The sequence below is a fragment of the Lycium barbarum genome, unplaced genomic scaffold (genome assembly GCF_019175385.1).
Source record: "Lycium barbarum isolate Lr01 unplaced genomic scaffold, ASM1917538v2 unchr_scaffold_15, whole genome shotgun sequence".
In the NCBI taxonomy this organism is placed as follows: Eukaryota; Viridiplantae; Streptophyta; class Magnoliopsida; order Solanales; family Solanaceae; genus Lycium; species Lycium barbarum.
Window position 1 is genome coordinate 86764 of NW_026843462.1, and position 19752 is coordinate 106515.

The following is a 19752-nucleotide window of genomic DNA, read 5'->3' on the forward strand; positions in this document are numbered from 1 at the left end:
ATGTAAAAAGATAAATTCACTTCCACGTCCACAATATCCACAATGCAGAAAATAAATCCGCGTCCACTTCCACAAATTTTATAATGTAAAAATATAAATCCACTTCCACGTCCACATCCACGGTAAAAATATAAATCCACATCCACTTCTATAAATTTTATAATGTAGAACTTCGTGTCCATGTCAACAAGATTCATAGCATGGAAATTTAAATCCACGTCCACTTTCACAAATTGTATAATGCGAGAAAGATAAATCCACGTCCACGTCCACGTCCACAACATTTATAATGTAAAAAGATAAATCCACTTCGACGTCCACAATATCCACAATGTTTATAATTGAGATATAAATCCATGACTGCTTTCATAATTTGTAATGTAGAAATGTCTATCCACGTTTATGTCCACATCCACAAAACCATTCGTGAAGAGATATAATTCCACATCCAAATTCACATCATGTTGTGATGTAAGTTAAATCTACAATTGTCCCCACGATTTAACATATGATGCAAGATTTCGATCCTGTCATCTCATTAAATACCACGTTCTAAAAAAGAACTTGTTAGCGACTTGAAATAAATAAATATGTATGAAGTGATGACAAAGTTACGGAATTTAAACCGATTATCAGGTGACCATGTTCGTATCCACTTCGAAGAAGGTTAAATCCACGATTACGCGTCCTTGATCCATCGAGAAATGCCATGTGCTAAAACAACTGTTAGTGGTAAGAATATGTAAATAGCTGGGTTTGAAAGAATTACGCTTACAACCCTTGGTTGAGAAGGTAAATTCATGTCCACTGTTGCGATCAAAATTTCATGAAGAATGGAACAACATCCACCATTTAGCGCAAGCTAAATTTACATCCACATTGAAGAATATTTGCCTTTTGCAGAAGGCTAACTCTTTGTTCACGTCCATAACTAAAATTTGAAGAAGAGTCAAATATGCGCCACATCTATGTTAATTGAAACCTGTCTCATCAAAGAAAAGTTGTGAGTTTAAAGAAAATTGGTTGACTTGTGCTTGTTGGGGAACTTGGTCCTTGAATTGATTCTTGTCTCAATCGCGTCCACGTTCTTCGAGGCTTCACCACATATTTTGCTTTGCCAAGGAGTTTCAGTTATAAGTAATAAAAAGTATATTTTGAAAGTAAGAGTAACGAGACTTGGATGACTTCGAAGAGAAATACTTAGTGGCTCTAAAAATGATTGTGAAGACTCGAATTCGAACTTATCAACATTTTAGAAAGACTTGAACGAACTTCGTTTAAGACCACTTTTGTGCTACTTCTAAAAAAATTATCCCAGTTTCCAGTCCTGGAGGCGCTTGGTTCTAAACGATTGAAAAGTGAGAACTTATAATGAAAGTTTTTGGAAACGATTTGACCGAATTCAAAAATTTGTCCCAGTTTCAAGATACTAGGACATATGAATTTAAATAACGGGAAGACCAAAATCTTATAAAAATCCTTATGTATCTCATAGGGACCAAAATGGTTGGACAAACCGAAGATATTGAAAATTTTAAAATCGAAGGGCCGAACCCGCCTTGGGTTGCCTACGTATCCCAAAGGAATCAGGCCAGACGTAGTTCGTGAACAAAATAAGAACTTTCGAGATTTTGTTTTAATAAAAGGGAGGGCCGAACCCGATGTGGGTTGCCTACGTATCCAAAAGGAAATCAGGCCACACGTAGTTCAAACCTAAAAAACAAAGACACTGAAATATTTTGAAAAGAGTGGCCGAACCCGATGTGGGCTGCCTACGTATCCAAAAGGAAGTCAGGCCAAGCGTAGTTCATTACCCACAAAACAAAGACACCGAAATATTTTGAGAAGAGTGGCCGAAACCGATGTGGGCTGCCTACGTATCCAAAAGGAAGTAAGGCCAAGCGTAGTTCATTACCCACAAAACAAAGACACCGAAATATTTTGAAAAGAGTGGCCGATCCCGATGTGGGCTGCCTACGTATCCAAAAGGAAGTCAGGCCAAACGTAGTTCATTACAACAACTGACAAAGTCTTAATTTAGAAAGGCCGTAACAAAATATAGAGGCGACATGACAAAAAATAAAGGTTCTAGCTTATGCCTCCGGCCTATTACAAAAGGAAATTTAAACTTAAAATTACTGAAACTCCCGGCGAACCGGGGCTGAGATGCAAATCCAATTCTTCAACTCAGGTCCCGGATCGGCAGCCCATAAGGTCGGTGTTTCAATAATGTCTTTGATTACCACAGCATGATCATCTTCATCTTCCACGAACAAGTTCTTGATCCCTTCCATAATATCATCATAGGCAACTTCAACAGTCAAATCTGAAGTTTTGGAGATGGCAGGTTTTGAGAGAGTCTGATCAATGGCAGCAATGGGTTTTGGCAAGAAAATCTCCTTTCCTTTATTCTTTCGTGCTTTCTTCACTTCTTCCTCAGTTAGTTCATATCCCAAACCAAATGTAAACTGTTGCGCAGGGAGAACTACAGTCTCAACCCGCCCATTTAATGTCTTCCCTAGCCCAAATCCAGGTTGATACCCATTTTTCAGCATTTTCTTTGCAACCATAATTGCGGCGCATGACCTTTTTGATTCTTGAGTTTGACACACGTCACCCACTTTAGTAACATTCACAACCTCCCAAGCATGGTAAGTTGTTCCATTGAACCCTCCTGTTGCCTCGATGAATGGGATGGATTGCTCTCGATAGATAGACGTGTCACCTTCTCCATGTATGCATATTTGTCGTTGATCCCACTCAAATTTGACAGTTTGGTGCAAAGTAGATGGTACAGCTCCAGCCAGATGGATCCACGGTCTTCCTAACAGCATGTTGTATGTCGTGGAGCTATCAAGTACTTGAAAATCCATAACGAACTCAACAGGTCCAATCAGCACATTCAACTCTATTTCTCCAATATGACGTCTTTGAGCACCATCAAATGCTCGAATATTCATATCACTTGTCTTAAGCTCGCTAATATTATATCCGATCTTCTTCAGACTTGTTAGTGGACAAATGTTAAGTCCAGAGCCGCCATCAATCAACACTTTAGACACAAACATGTTACGACACTTGACAGTTATATGGAGTGCTTTGTTGTGATTACATCCCTCTGGTGGCAGTTCTTCATTATCGAAGCTGATTCGATGACTGTCAAGCACGCGCCCAACTATTCCAGCTAACGTCTCACTAGTTGTTTCGCTTGGAACATACGTTTCACTCAAAATCTTCAAGAGTGCATTTCTGTGTACATCCGAACTCAAAAGCAAAGAGAGGATAGGAATCTGGGCATTGGTCTTTTTCAACTGATCCACAACTGAGTACTCACTGGCCTTAATCTTCCTCAAAAATTCTTCTGCCTCGGCTTCTGTCACGACCCTTTTGGGAGGCACATTGCTTTCTTTAGTTTGCCTCAATCTAGCTAGCTCTTCAGGGGTATAGCACCTTCCGGACCTTGTCATTCCTGACGTCTTAGTCTTGTCAGTGATCGTGTCCTTTCCTCGACATTCCATCACAGCTTGTTGATAATTCCATGGTACGGCCTTGTTATCGAGCACTGGTAACTGATTTGGTGCTTGAACTACTTCCACAGGTGTTGATGAAGCTCCTAATATCTCGACAGGCACAAAACCTCTTATCACTATAGCCGGAGAAGCAACGGCTACAAGACCATGATCTTCCACGCTATTCACAAGCACTATGAATTTTGCTGGATCGTCATCATTTCCATCTATTCCAATCATATTTATCGTGGCCCCATCATGGGTCGGGAGTGGATTGTTAACCACATTTGGTGCCGGTTGTTTGACCATGATATGTTTTGCTTCAATAAGATCTTCAACCTTATGTTTCAATGCGTAACAGCGATCAGTGGAATGGCCTTTTACCCCTGAATGATATGCACATGTTTTAGTGGGATCAAAACCTCTAGGTAGTGTATCTGGAATTCTACCTTCCACAGGATACAATAAGCCTGAAGCTTGCAGTCTTTCAACAATAACGCTCAATGGCTCTCCTAACGGTGTAAAATTGCGAAAAGGTCTATTTGGGCGAGGTGCGGATACATTGTTTGGATGATGAGATTGTGATGGTGGAGTTGGGTATGTTGGTGGTCGTGGAGCTCGGTATGTTGGCTGTGTATTGTAGATGGGGTAGGAAATTTGTGGTGATTGAGGCTGGTAAGATGACAAAGCTTGGTTGTATGGATGTGACGAATGTTGAAAATATTGTGAGTGGAGAGCATTAGACTGGTACCGCGGAGGTGGTTGATGGCGGTACGAGGTGCTTCCCAGAGCCATTACCGCTGCCGTTTCCTTTTCTTTTTTCTTTCCATTTCCGAGAGCACCAGTTTGTATGGCCTTACGAGTAGACTGCAATGCTTCTAGACTTGTTATTCTCCCTGTCTTAATGCCATCTTTGATCATGTCCCCAGCTTTGATCACTTCTGCAAAAGTTTTTCCGTCCATTCTCACCAAACGTTCATAGTACTCCGGTTCTAGTGCCTGAATGAAGAAAGTAACCATTTATGTTTCCTCCATGAGAGGGTGTACCCTAGATGCTTCCTCCCTCCACCGTATAGCATATTCTCGAAATGATTCGGTTGACTTCTTCTTTAATTTTGTAATTGAGATTCTGTCAGGAGCGATCTCAACATGAAACTTGTAATGATCCACAAAAGCATTTTCCAAGTCATCCCAAGTACGCCATTTGGTTGTATCTTGCTTGGAATACCATTCCAAAGCTTTTCCACTCAAACTCTGATTAAATAGTTTGACTCTTATCCCTTCGTTCTTCCCCACACCAATCAACTTTTCACAATAGACCTTCAGATGGAAGAAAGGGTTTCCCGACCCATCAAACTTCTCAAATTTTGGAATCTTGTAACCTGGTGGCAATTCTACCTCAGGAAATGCACATAACTCTTCATATCTCAGGCTTTGGTTACTACCGAGTCCATGCAAACTCCTCATGGCATCTTCCAAACTTTTGAGCTTTCTATTTATCATTTCATCATTAACTGCTCTTGCCTCATTTTTGACTTCGACATAATGATCAACATCTGTGCAACATTGTCCTTGGGTTTGTGTAATGGGTGGAGCTGTGGTATAAGTATATACCGGCGGAACTTGATGCGCATTGGTAACATCATGTGTCGGCGGTATAAACTGAGCCTTTGAAGAAGCGGCTGTAAACAAAAGAGGAGCATTTTGAGTAACTAGGTGGGCAAGGGGTTCGGAATGAGTTGGTTGAGAAGTGGTAAAATAGTTTGCTTGGTTAAGTTCATCCAAATTTGGGAATGGAGGTGGCATAGGCAAAGTCTGACGAACCCCGTGAGGTGGAGTCATATGTGGCGGAGTTTGAGAAAATGACCGATTTTCAAGTACCATGTGACTTAATTCAGCAACTCGTCGCTGCAGACGAGCAATGATCTCCAAATGTGTTTCTGGTTCATTAGAGGATGTGGAATCACTCGTGATCGGTAAACTAAGAGATGGTTCAGATGAAGTCGTTGCATTGATCAAACTTTGCTCCATTTTAGAACGAGTCTTTTTAGTTAACCAGGTGATTAGTGGTGAGTCAGAGTCTGATTTCTTGGCTCTAGACCGTGTGAAATATGAATGCTCCGCCAGTTCCCTTTTAGCACAAGTCAACCTTTTGTTTTGAAAATAAGTTTGAAAGAAAAAAGATAAAACAAGAAAGAAAAAGAAAAACGAGTCAGTATACGGTAAGGACATGTTATTTCACATAAACACATTATTGCACATAATACATCGCGTTCTATAATGCAAGGGACCTCTTTATGCCAGAGGTAGGCCTAACAAACATTTGAAGGACAAACATGTTTTTATGTATCATTCCATAACTCTTCCTAAAACTAATTTACAAGAATAATAAAAATTTATTACATGTCAATTAATAATACAATTCAAAGTTAATCTAAGATATCTAATACTTCATCTCCACTTATTTCCTTTAGTTGTCTTCAACCCTCTGGCATTAATTGGATGCTCCATGCCAACCTGCAACAAAATGTCAGTTTTCCTGAAATATTTATCTATAGAGTACTAGGTCCACATATTCCATACATTTGTCCTTCAAATAATGCACATAGATAGTGAATAGTGTCACTCATAGTCATAGACTCATTTGAACATTTGGTAAGGTTGACTAATGAACTTAATACACCAAGGGTATTAAGCCTCCTAGGTTTAAAATGATGCATGTCCTTACAAGGTTTTGGTTTTCGCTCTACCTAGGTAGATTAAGAGTGGTTTTCCTATGACACAAGGCTCCCCCAAGCGGACAACTTGGGAGTGGAAAGTCCGTGGCCGTCGACTGCACCGCCGATCGACTAAATCCACAAGATCGATCCAACTAAAACGGTAATTTAGTAGTGCACGGCCGCGAACCGCGAAACCGCTTTTAAGTGTGTGAATTTGTGTGAATTTTCCAGGAGTGGAGGAAATATGAACGGAATGCCATTTTAAGGAAAGCAGTAACATATTGTTGCATAGAAAATTTTCACATAATAAAACAACCACTTAAAAACACATAAGAAATAAAAGCAACAATAAAGGCAAAATAAAAAAAAATAAAAACCCAAAACGTCCAATTAATTAATTATTAACCTAAGTTGTTATGGTTAAGAACCTAGAATTCCCCAGCAGAGTCGCCAAGCTGTCATACCCCTTTTAAACCGGGTTAAATTAGGAGTACAACATTTTGGTGATTCCTATTTGTTTTATTTAAGGAGTCGCCACCTAATTAATTTAACGGTGAATTAGGACACCTAGATGTTAACTAAGGTAAAGTTAAAACTAAACCTCCGTTAATAGTCTGCTTAACCAATGTGATTCTAGGTAAGGGTTCTTTATTATCCTAAAGGGAAGGGGTTAGGCATCCTTTAGAATCCGTTAACTACGGTTATCCGGCCAAACTTAGGTTAATTAATTAAGGTTAGATAAGATGCTTAAATTTTAAGAAAATGGCTTATAGTGTTATTAAGGTTTTAAAGAAAAATATAATAACGCTGCTTAAAATAAAATTTAAAAGATATGTTAAGGCTTTAAAAAATACTATTTTAAAAATAAGACTTGCAAAATATAATGATACGCATATAAATAGAAGCTTTTAAGAAAAGACCTAGCCAATTTAAACTTAGAATAAAATTACATCATATGAGTACAGTGGTGTAGAAAATCATAGACTTATTTTATAAATAGAATGCAATAGATGATGAGTTTTCTTTTCTTTTTAACTTTATTTAACTATGCTCGGCTAAAATATATATAATTGGATGAATCTTGAAAACAATGTTTATAAAATATACTTGAGTTTATATCTGTGTATTAGTGACGCTGTAGAAATGTCTATGACAGTAAGAATAAAATATGATTCGCTTTACTTAAAATATATAGTCATGTTATTTTGCAAATCAATTGTTCCAAATAAAATAAATATTAGACATTATAAATAGTTTTAACATGGAAAGAAGAGAATAAAACTTATGGAATTAATTGTTAGTTTCCTTAGATTAACTACCCATTACTAAAACTAACTCCACTAATTTGCTAAGGTTCATCTAAGTTAAGGAAATAACAAAGTAAAGTATTAGTTGCACAAATACAAATCAAATGCATAAAATGAAATAAAGGAGCGAGTGATATTAAATGGGCTCAGCCCATTTTAGGACTGCTGATCTGCTGCTGTTGTCTATTGGGCTTTGGCCTAGAAACTTGTTTTCTATTTTTTCTTTGCTGCGGCAGAATTGATGGAAATGACTCGAGGATTACGTTGGGCTTTTAGCCCAACACCGAATGCGGAAGAAGAGCGAGTCTCTCGGACTCGTATGCAATGGTCATGCACAAAACGAAAGAAAAGGAATTATTGTTTACAGAGTGTGGAAGATAAGGCGAGCATAATATTTTGGGATTAAAATTCAAGTTTGATGAGTATGCTCTCAATTTATCAATATATGTATCTTTTGTTACTCTTTTCTTTTACTCTGTTACATGATTTGTAGTTATAGTGTGAATTCAAATGTAATCATTTCACATTTTGTTTAGCATAAAATATCCTATTTTTTGAATATTAGGAATGTTGTACTTGATAACGTCCAAATACACTCCTCAAAGAGAAAGTGTACACGGTCGTATGCAATATATTTACCCAACTATGAGTCGGGGTCGATCCCACAGGGAACAATATGCTAGGCGATTAAGAAAGTAAGGAACTTTCACCAACTACGCTAAAGCCAAACGATGGATAATATTTAGGTTTTTGAGAAATATTATAACTAATGCGGAAATGTAAACTAACCTAGAAAGCGAGTAAAATGATCAATGGCCACAAGTTTGGATACAAAGGAAATTACACTCAAGTAACGATCCAATGTATTTCACGATTTTACAACTAAGAACGGGTTTGTGTCAATAGATAATGATATCTAAAATCTCATTGAAAGTCTTCCAACCAAATCAATGAATTTCACTCTAAGCTTTTCCAAGCCTTAGAGTGTGATATTAGGCACAATCAATCTAACCTCAAGTAACTATCCTCTTCCGAGCTCAAGTTATTAGATGAGTTTAATGACCCAAATTCTTGTTAATTAATCTTTCCCAACCTAGATTTCCTTTTCCAAGCTCAATCTAAGTAAATGGGTGAGTCCTAGGGTTAGCTAATCCCTTTGGAAACATTCAAGAACGAGATTAATTAAATCAACAAAGACCCACTTCAATAGCAATAAGAACCATTCAATACATAAGCACAACAAGAGTTTCAAACCAAACTTTAATCAAGAATACTTACATAAACGAGATTCAAGTTATGGAATAGAAAGCTACACACTTAGATATACAATACAAAGCAAGGAATTGAAGAAATGAATTAAAGGCTTAAGAAATACTCAACCAAATCTTCAAATCTTCAACCCCAAAGTGTGGTGTAAATACTAGTCTCCAAACTTGATGAAAAACTGCCAAAGATGAACTGAAAATTTGCCCTAGTTTTCTATTTATATGAACTGGAATGGAAGAAATCGGCGAATCCCAGGTTCTGGTCGAAAACGCTCATAATTCCTTCAGTGCGATCGCGCCACGAGACAGCGCGATCGCGTTCATGACGTCAGCGTCCCCTGTCCCTCAATCGCGATCGCGGTTTGAGTCGACGCGATCGCGTGTCATTTAAATAGCGCGTGGGCGCGGTCGCGTGAAGTTTCGGCGCGGTCGCGTGGAATTAATTTCGTGCTATGGCGCGATCGCGTGAGTACACGGCGCGATCGCGCAGAGTAATTTTCCGCGAACTTTTCCAGAACTTCCAGTTATCCCTAGTTTTGCAACTTTTTTGCTTGTTTTCCACACTTAGGCTCTAGGGACCTCATATAACCTGAAACATGACAAAAACCACGTAAAATAACACAGACTTGCTCAAAAACAAGTAAAACTTATAGTTAAAAAGCATCGATTATGGTGTAAATTCACGCCACATCAGTACTAAATTTATATTTGATTTACAAAATAAAAGAAAAACAATTGAGAAAGTATGATTATCTTCGTGCTCTCAAGGCATATGACAACTTGAGAAAATGTCATTATTTTTTCTCATCTTGAAATAATTAATATAATTTGTGTGCATAAGCCACAATAATAATTTTAAAAACAAAACTTCATAAAAGGACCTGTTACAGGCATTTCGATAAAGTTTGAATAGGTTGTCTCACAAAAATAATTTCTTCAAATACGTTATATTCTCTGTGTGATTGCGGCTATGTATCTCTTGACCTTTTTTTTTCTGACTTATATCCACTGATCAATTTATAGCTGACTTATTTTTTCCTAACGTCTATTTACTGACCAATTAATTATATATAAAGTGATAGGTATATTGTAATGGTAGTTGAATTTAGTCAAGATAGAAAGTGATCTTTAGAATGTTTCATAAGATTAGTAAAAGATGAAAGGAGAATTGATTTCAGTACTAAGGAAAAGGATAACAATTTCTGAAAGATATGAATATGAGAAAGAAAATGAAAGAAAAATGTAAAAAGAAGTTATAATATTTAGATGAAAAGAGTAATTTAGAACCATGATTGGCACTACTTGAACCACAAAAATCTTTCAGTGCTATTTTTATTTGATGAACAAGGTGGATAATTGCATTTTAATGTTCCGAGCTCTCAAAATTTAAAAGGCTATTTGATTTAATTATTTTTATTCACAAGGAAGATACAAACAAAACAAATTCGAAGTACGAACAATGAAAGACAAATTTGTAAAAGTGTGTGAAACTATAAAAGCAAGATCATTAGTAACAACAAGAACTTCCGAGAAACATTAGAGTGCATTCGTTGATGCAATTTATTGACATGTGATCTTCATAAACTAAAATAAAAGAAAGAGATAGAAAAAATAAGATAACCAATTATAATTAAGATTATTTAAGGTATTGTTAACCACGAGAAAATTTAATTTTGGAATTTGCCATGAGATTGGTAGAAGGAGAAGGGTGAATTGACTTGATTATTTTAAGGAAGGATAATAATAATTACTGAAGGAATTAAATAAGCAAAGATAAATAATTGAAAAAGAGAGCGTAAAAAGGTAAGACTCAGAAATAATTTTGGGATGTATATAAAGAAGAGGTAGAATTACAGAAAAGGAAAATTATCAAGATGAAAAATAATAGAGAAAATGACAGAAAAGGAAAGGTAGATAAACAAGCAAAATAACAAAAAGGAAAAGAGGGAAATTTCAAAATGTCAAGAAATAAATAGGTGTATGATCAAATGATTTGTGTTCATTTTCTTAATTAAGTTCCTAAAATTGTGGGGAAAAAACTAACTTAAAAATATCTACTAGAAATCTTTATAAAATAATTAAGATAAGAATGTTTAAATTGTCATTTTTTACTACACCAATGTCATGTGACATAGATGGGAGGGTCAAAACTAAGGAGAGTCAAGTGTTCGACGTTGTAATTTTGAGGCCACTTTTCTTTTTCCATTTGGTATTAATCATGAAAAATAATTAGAATAATATATAGTATTACAATTAGAGAATGGAAAAGAAAAAAAAAATATAAAATCAATCAACGAGTTAAGATTGATTTTTTCAATTAGAAAATTTAATAATAGTTATCTATCATATTTTGATTTTCTACGACCGCACGAAGCGCGACAAATTCACTAGTGGGAATATAAAGAACATGAGGGTGTAGTTTTTGGGTCACAAATTATGGTGTCTACGAAATTCTGGAGAAAAAAGTACATGAAAAATCTTGAAACGGAAACATTAGCTTTGCGTCAATACTATCTTAAATATTTCATAAATATTATTCGCTTTCAATTTGTTTATCTGATTTTGACTTGGCACGGAGTTTTAAAAATTAAACAAGATTTTTGAAGATTGTGGTCTTAAATTAAAGATAGGTGGAATGTACGAAAATGTCATTTTATTCTTTTGGTCTTAAACATGTCGTATGGAAAATTGAAATTAAAGAGTTGCCAAAAAAAGGAAAGAGATACTCTTTTTTAACGGATTAAGAAGAAAAATTAGACAAATAAATTGAAACCGATGAAGTATATGACAGCTGAAACGAAGTACGTGCATGCCCATAATTTGTTCCCACACAAGAATGCCATTTCTTTGGGTAGGCAAAAAGTCAGTATCAATATGGAGTAAAAAGTCACTAGTACTAAATATCGAAAGAGAGTCACATAAATTAAGACTAAGGGAATAATATTTAGTTTTCAGCACAATATTCGATACTCATTTTATAGGGCTCTGATTTATTCCGATTCGTGTCACGTAAGATCTAGGATTCTTTTCGTTCTTAGAATTCGAATACGAAATATCTATTTCAGGATGAAATGATTCTATCCATCCCACTATAATCACTGGTGCGGTTCCAACATATTACTCAATTAGTGTCAACTCACTTATACGCAGGGATAGAGTTAGAGTGTTACTTATGGCTTCGGGCAATTTCAGTAAGCTTTTGTTAGACCTTGTATTTACATTAGAAATTCATTAAATATATATAAATATTTAATTGTGAACTCAATATTAAGATGAGCTATAAATTTGATGACAAGTTCACGGTTATAAACTTTATATTTTCATTTGGATTGAACGAGCTATCTTTTCTCTTTAATTTTTGTTTTATTTGTACAAAAATCTTGCGATATTTATGTTGCCCAACATATGATTTTGTTGAACAACGCAAGAAATATGATAGATTTAGGCTTTGATGCATCAACGATGAGGTACCGCGCAACGGAAAAACTTATTTTATATCAACTCAATAAATGTATAACATACATCTTTCACGTAAATATTGATCTCAATTGAAAATCACCTTCTCAGAATTTGATTGCACAAGTTTGCAACTTGACAAATGACAATATAGAAGGCTTTTATGATTCTGCAAAACAATAATTCAGAAAAGTATAAAATAATTGGGGGCATGTTAAATCAAGAATACAAAAATAGAGATGGAATCAAACTTGCCTTAGTCATCTTATCTTCTCAGAAATTTTATTCTGAACACATAATTCATTGTGCGCCTTTAATGATTCCCTCACATTAGGTAAGGTATTAGATTATATTCTCCAATAATAAAGCGATTTTATCTTAACCTGTTCGAATAGCGGCACTTCAAATTTCAACAAGCTTCAGATATCAAGAAAAAGCAAATCACACGATGCTATTCTTAGAAGAAAAAAATAGAGAAGAGGGGGGAAGGAGAGTTCGAAGTCTGATGGTTGAGTGTTAAATGAAATGAGCTTGTGTCTTCGCCAAAAAAATGCGCGAATAAAAAAAATTATTTACTCCAAAAATTAATCAATTAATCAGAATTTGAAACTGAACGATTACAACGCAATGACTTGTTTTCTTCCCAACTCTTTAAGCTAATGTAGAAGTTCTTCTTTTTGTTTATACTCAAATAATTCTTCTCTTTCGTCCAATACAGTCAGACCTCTCTATAACGGCATCCGCGTACAGCAGCAGCTCTCTATAACAGCTAAGATTTTTCGGAATCGATTTTTTATGTTATATTTTACTTCTCTATAACAGCATTTTACTAATAACAGCAACAACCAACTTTATAACAGTGCGCTTTTTGTAAAATCACCCACCATATACTAGCTATCTGCTTTTTTTTTTTGTAATATAATTATTAACAATCTTTATAAAAATAAAATATTTATGATTACCAATAATAAGTAGTATGGATTTTGACCAAATATTTAATTTGATACCTTAATATACTATATTTATGACAGAATATTATATATAATACATATGTGGAGTTTGATGCAACACTTCCGATCATTGAAGCTTTCACTGATGAAGAGATTATTGCTCATGTCATTGGAGTGGGAGAACCAGCTCAAGAATATGGAAGCCGAAGTCGACAATGAAAGTGCTGACGAAGAACCTCAACCTATTGTTACTTGACTAGATTAGAAGATTCAACGGTTCAATTCTTAGATTCCCTTCAAGGGAAAGCAATTGGATACCCGTTTGCTGAAAATTTAGACGCAAATCTTCGTAAATTTAAGAAATTTATCACCACTAGAGATTGGATTCTACGAAACAAGCTACAATAAAATTTCTCCCATCAATCTTGAAAGAATTTAATTTTCAAGTATTTTTGATTTAAAATGTGTGCCTTGGAGCTTAAAACTATATACATTCAGTTATGAATTTATTGAAATTGTATTAACTTTCTTTAATGTTTAGTTAGTCATGATTTTATTCATATTTTTTGCCTATAACAGTCAACTATTATTTAAATGACAAATGCTATTATAGGTGTATAACAACAATTCTCTATAACAATAAAAAAATTCCGAACCCAACGATGCTGTTATAGAGAGGTTTGACTGTAGATCCCTTTATTTTTCATTCATAACCCAACTTAAATATCAGGATTCGAATCTCCTTCACACCAAAATAATGGGTTATTGAGATATTCCTGACGGTATCATGGATGATTTAGGGTAAATAATGGATTACCCTACGTTTAGGAAAAAGTTACCCTTAACTAATTATTTTCCATTTATATTGATCATAAACTGGTTAGCCAAATGACATGTTGATAAAGGAAAGTTGACACATCAAATTTCGATGTAAATTCAAATATATTTTAGATTTATTTTTGAGATATAATACATATAATTATGAATGATATAAAACGAAAGCTAGATTATAAATATTAAATTTTAAATAAATAAGTATCTTAAGAAATAATAAAATGTCATAGTTCATATTTTTATTTTATTTAATTCTTTGAATAATAGTACTCCCTCCGAATAAAAAAGAGTGTTCACTTAGCTATTTGCACACCCCTTAAGAAAATACTAATTCCTAGACAAAAATAAGTAATTTAACGTCCCTAATTAAATATGTATTAGGATTTGTTCACATAACACTTAATAGGGGCAAAATCTAGAAAAATATGATTAATTCTTTCTTGATTTAATAAGTGGACACTCTTTTTTACCCAAGAAAAAATGTTAAGTGAATATTTTTTTGATCCGGGGAGAGTAGTAATTAATAAATTCCTTAAAAGCAACAATACTTTGTAAACACTGAAATTGAATCTTCACAATTTATGACCGGATTGGTGAGTCATACTTTCGTCTTTCGAAACGAGAGATCATGCAAAGTTCTGCTTTTCTTCTTCTCTCTTTTCGCAGACAATTCAATACTCATTTCTTCTTAACTAAAAATAGGAATCTAATATGAAATTGTTGGAAAAATATTAGAGATGATCACATTAAGAACAAAAAATAAGAGAAAAATAAAATATAGTAACAACAATAAAGATAAGACAGAGTTGAAATTGGAAAATCCGGTACAAGGCACACTATGAATGGAGCTGTCTTCAGAGTAGATTCCGGTTGATATCCTGGTGCAAATAACAAAGTGACGTTCTACTCCCAAAATACAATAAACCACTTAGTAATCTTTTAATGTGCACTCAAATTGAAGTTCCGGAAAACCCTTTTAAATCTCTTGACTGCTTTTGTAGGAATTCAGAATATGAAATAAAACGAACTCTTAAAGAAAATGAAAATGATGAAGAGTCCAAAGATCTGTATATGTTGTTAATGATTTTCTGTAGTGGGATATGTATTTATAGAAATTGATCACACACCTTTTTAAGAATGGTTGTACCTCTTAAGATTGGGTGACATATTTTCACAATGAATAAGTGTATCCTTTAAAGAATATGTAACACCTTTTCACAATATATTATGTCTTTTCAAATGATGCTTTTAAAGTTTGAATCACTTTTAAAATAAATTTGTAATTAATTTTACTTCTATAATTAATTTAATTACAGAAAAGATAGTGTCAATCAGAAAGAATTTAAAAATTTATATTTTTTTTTCTTATATACGTGAATGCTTGCTACGAAATGTTTTTATTATAATAGTTGACATTTATTATTCTCGTCTTCAATAAGTAAACGTGATGTCACTTATAAGAAAACACAAAATTGAGCCAACATTTTTTAGATTTTCATTTTACATCACGTGCAAAAGAATCACGTAATCATTCTTAAATAGGAAAATCTTTTTTTTAATAGCAAATGTGGAATTAAGCATTTCCTCATGCTTAACAATGTTGGAACCTTTGATTTATATTTCTTTTAATTTCTGTTTTATCCCTCTTAGTGTGGGACCAACTATCATTGGAAGATTTAGCAACTATCATTGCTTAAAGGTGACACAATTTTTTCCATTTTCTCCTTATTTTGGGACCTTCTCTTCTGTTAGGATTTTTAAGTCTTTTTTTTTTAATCCTTTTAAAAAGGAATATAATTATGTGATACAATTTTTAGGAAATAGTATGCATATATGTCGATTACTTTTTAAATTACAAGTATCTAAAGAAGAAAATAATTTAGTTAAAAATAAAATCTTTGTTTAATGATAATTATTCTTCAAAATAAAGTTGATTTCAAATTTAGAATAAAACAGGGGAACCACATTAAAATATTTAGTTAGGTGAAAAGACTTTTACAGATTAAAATTTAATCCCAATAATTCTAATTTACTATTTCATTCTCACATAGTCAAAGACTCTACAATGATATCTACCACACCAAGTGCAAATTCTATGATTAATCTTTTTTAAAATGTATTCTTTAGAATATAATAAGTTAATGATGATAAAATGAACTTTAAAGTCCATACTAGAAAGAATAAACTATTTGAAAGTATCTTACAAGAAAATCAATACTCCCTCCGATTCAACAAGGGTATCCACTTAGTCTTTATTTTTTGGTTAAAAATGAGTGTCCACTTACCAAATCAAAAAAGAATTAATCTTATTTTTTCAAATTTACCCTTATTAAGTGTTAAGTGGCCAAATCTCAATACCTATTTAATTAGGAATAATTTAGTCAGATTACCTATTTTGTCTAGGAATTAGTATTTTCTCAAAAGTGTGCATATGGCTAAGTGAACACTCTTTTTGAACCAGAGCGATTAATGTAAAAAGAGAGAAAAAAATTATTTCTTTCTATTTTACAACATATTGCATTAATTTTGAAATAGAAATTATGTGCATGAAATGGATGAAAAAATATGACTACATATTCATGTACTTTATATATAAACATGAAACATAAATTCATGTGTATGTATTTATTAAGCAAGTGAAAGAATTGATGATGATGATGATGTATATAAATAGCAAGAATAAGTATGAGGAGATTGCAATATGCATATGTGTTGTCAAAGAGTGTGAATATTTTTCCAAAAAACTTTTTTTTATGACATAGGGGTAGGGGAGAGGAAAATGGGGAAGGAGATTACAATATGGGGATTCAAATTCTCACCAACAAAGTGAAAATTCAGGTAGCTAACCAACTGAAGTATTTAATAATGAGAAACTCAGAAAGATAGAAAAGATACGTGTTATTTAATAATTTAATTCTAATAGTATGAGAAGACAACATACTAATTAAGTTTCCCCATTATATTACATATTTACGTTACAATTGTACGGTTTATGTTAGAATATCTTCACTTTTGAAAAAGCACGAGCTAATAGGAGTAGTAGAAGAAGCAAAGCTCAGATTACTGCATCTTACACTACTTTGCATTTTTCATTTATTTTCTACGCATTTTCCAACTCTTTTATCCTAAAGAATTTCCAGTGGCATATATGATTTGATAATCAAGACTGAATTATGGTATGAAATACTTGAAGATGGGCTGCATCAACCTTTTAAGAATCTACTTAGTTTTATAGCTCTTAATCTTACGTAAAATAAAAACTAGAATAATTATATACGTTATTTTTGTTGAGCTGCATCATGTTGTTTGTGTTGTTATACATTCGTGACATTCAATTATGATGTTTAAGCATATTATTATTTTTTTAAGAGTCACCAACTTGCTAAAAAATTAAAATTAAATTATCTAATTAAAAAAAAATTCATATTGGATTCCGTGTGCAGCACGATCATACCATACCAGTATTTACAATAAACAACACATGTGTTCAGGTGCAAAAAGATTATGGGTACGCAAGTACAGATGTTATGATATTGTCCCTTTCAGTTGAAGGTGCAAAAGATTATTTGTCCCTTTCAGTTTGACTTTTAAGCCATAGAAACATCGCTATAATTATCTCCTCCTCTATTGTTACAATCTTGTCCTTTTCTGTGCATCATCAACCAAGTATATGGCGTCTCTCTTTTTATTCCTTTGAGGATTACCTTTTTTTTCATTAAAATATAAGCGGCTTGGGGGGGACGAACACGACCCCCCAAGCTTGTACCAGCTTCACAAATTATATCCGTATTAAATTTTTATATCATAAGCTATATAATTTGTACATTTTATTCAACTATTTTTATATCCCATGTAGACATGTGTCTAAGCTATATAATTTGTACACTTTATCCAACTATTTTTATATCTCATGTAGACATGTGTCATAGTACTTAATATTTATTCCCTTCTCATGTATAGACGTATGCACTTTAAATTTAATTCTCCGACATATTTATTCCTCCGTGCACTTTTACTGGTTCACTTTTGACTTTTTGTGTTCTAGCTGAATATTTATTCTCTTCTCATGTATAGACTTATGCAATTCAATTTTATTTTTCCTACACAAATTTATTTCCTCCATGCACTTTAATTTGTTCACTTTAGACTTTTCACATTCTTTGAGAATTAATAAATCCCACGTGCATATATGTCATAGTACTGAATATTTATTCTCTTCTCATGTATACACGTGTGCACTTCTATTTTAATTCTCCGACACATATTTATTTCCTCCGTGCACTTTTACTTGTTCATTTTGATTTTTCACGTTATTTAAGAATTAATAATGAAGAACTCCTCCCGTCTCATATTACTTGGCCACATTACTATACTTGACTTTTCACGTTCTTTAAGAATTAATAAAAATGACGTAGACATGTGTCATAGTACTTAATATTTAATTCCCTTCTCATGTATAGACGTATGCACTTCAAATTTAATTCTCCGACACATTTATTTTCTCCATGCACTTTTACTTGTTCACTTTTGATTTTTCGTGTTCTAGTTGAATATTTATTCTTTTCTCATGTATAGACATATGCAGTTCAATTTTAATTCTCCTACACAAATTTATTTCCTCCGTGCACTTTAATTTGTTCATTTTTTACTTTTCACATTCTTTGAGAATTAATAAATCCCACGTGGATATATGTCATAGTACTGAATATTTATGTTCTTCTCATGTATACACGTGTGTACTTCTATTTTAATTCTCCGACACATATTTATTTCCTCCATGCAATTTTACTTGTTCACTTTTGATTTTTCACGTTATTTAAGAATTAATAAATGAAGTACTCCTTCCGTCTCATATTACTTGGCCACATTACTATGCTTAACTTTTCACGTTCTTTAAGAATTAATAAAAATGACGTAGACATGTGTCATAGTACTTAATATTTAATTCCCTTCTCATGTATAGACGTATGCACTTCAAATTTAATTCTCCGACACATTTATTTTCTTCGTGCACTTTTACTTGTTCACTTTTGATTTTTCGTGTTCTAGCTGAATATTTATTCTCTTCTCATGTATAGACATATGCAGTTCAATTTTAATTCTCCTACACAAATTTATTTCCTCCATGCACTTTAATTTGTTCATTTTTGACTTTTCACATTCTTTGAGAATTAATAAATCCCACGTGGATATATGTCATAGTACTGGATATTTATGCTCTTCTCATGTATACACGTGTGTACTTCTATTTTAATTCTCCGACACATATTTATTTCCTCCATGCAATTTTACTTGTTCACTTTTGACTTTTCACGTTATTTAAGAATTAATAAATGAAGTACTCCTTCCGTCTCATATTACTTAGCCACATTACTATGCTTGACTTTTCACGTTCTTTAAGAATTAATAAAAATGAAGTACTCCCTTTGTCCATATTACTTAGCCACATTACTAAAAATATATGTCTATTTTTCTATCTATATTTATCTTCTTTTCTATTTTTATTATCCCTGTTTTCCTTCTTTGTCAATACTTTAAACGTGAAGATAGGACGAACAATAGCAATGTAAATTTGTACCAAAAGTTATTTTAATGCTCCTACACATAATTTGTTCACTTTTGGCTTTGCACGTTCTTTGAAAATTAATAAATAAAGTATATATTTATTATAATATCCATAGTTATTGGTATATAGTCTCAATAGCCTCAGA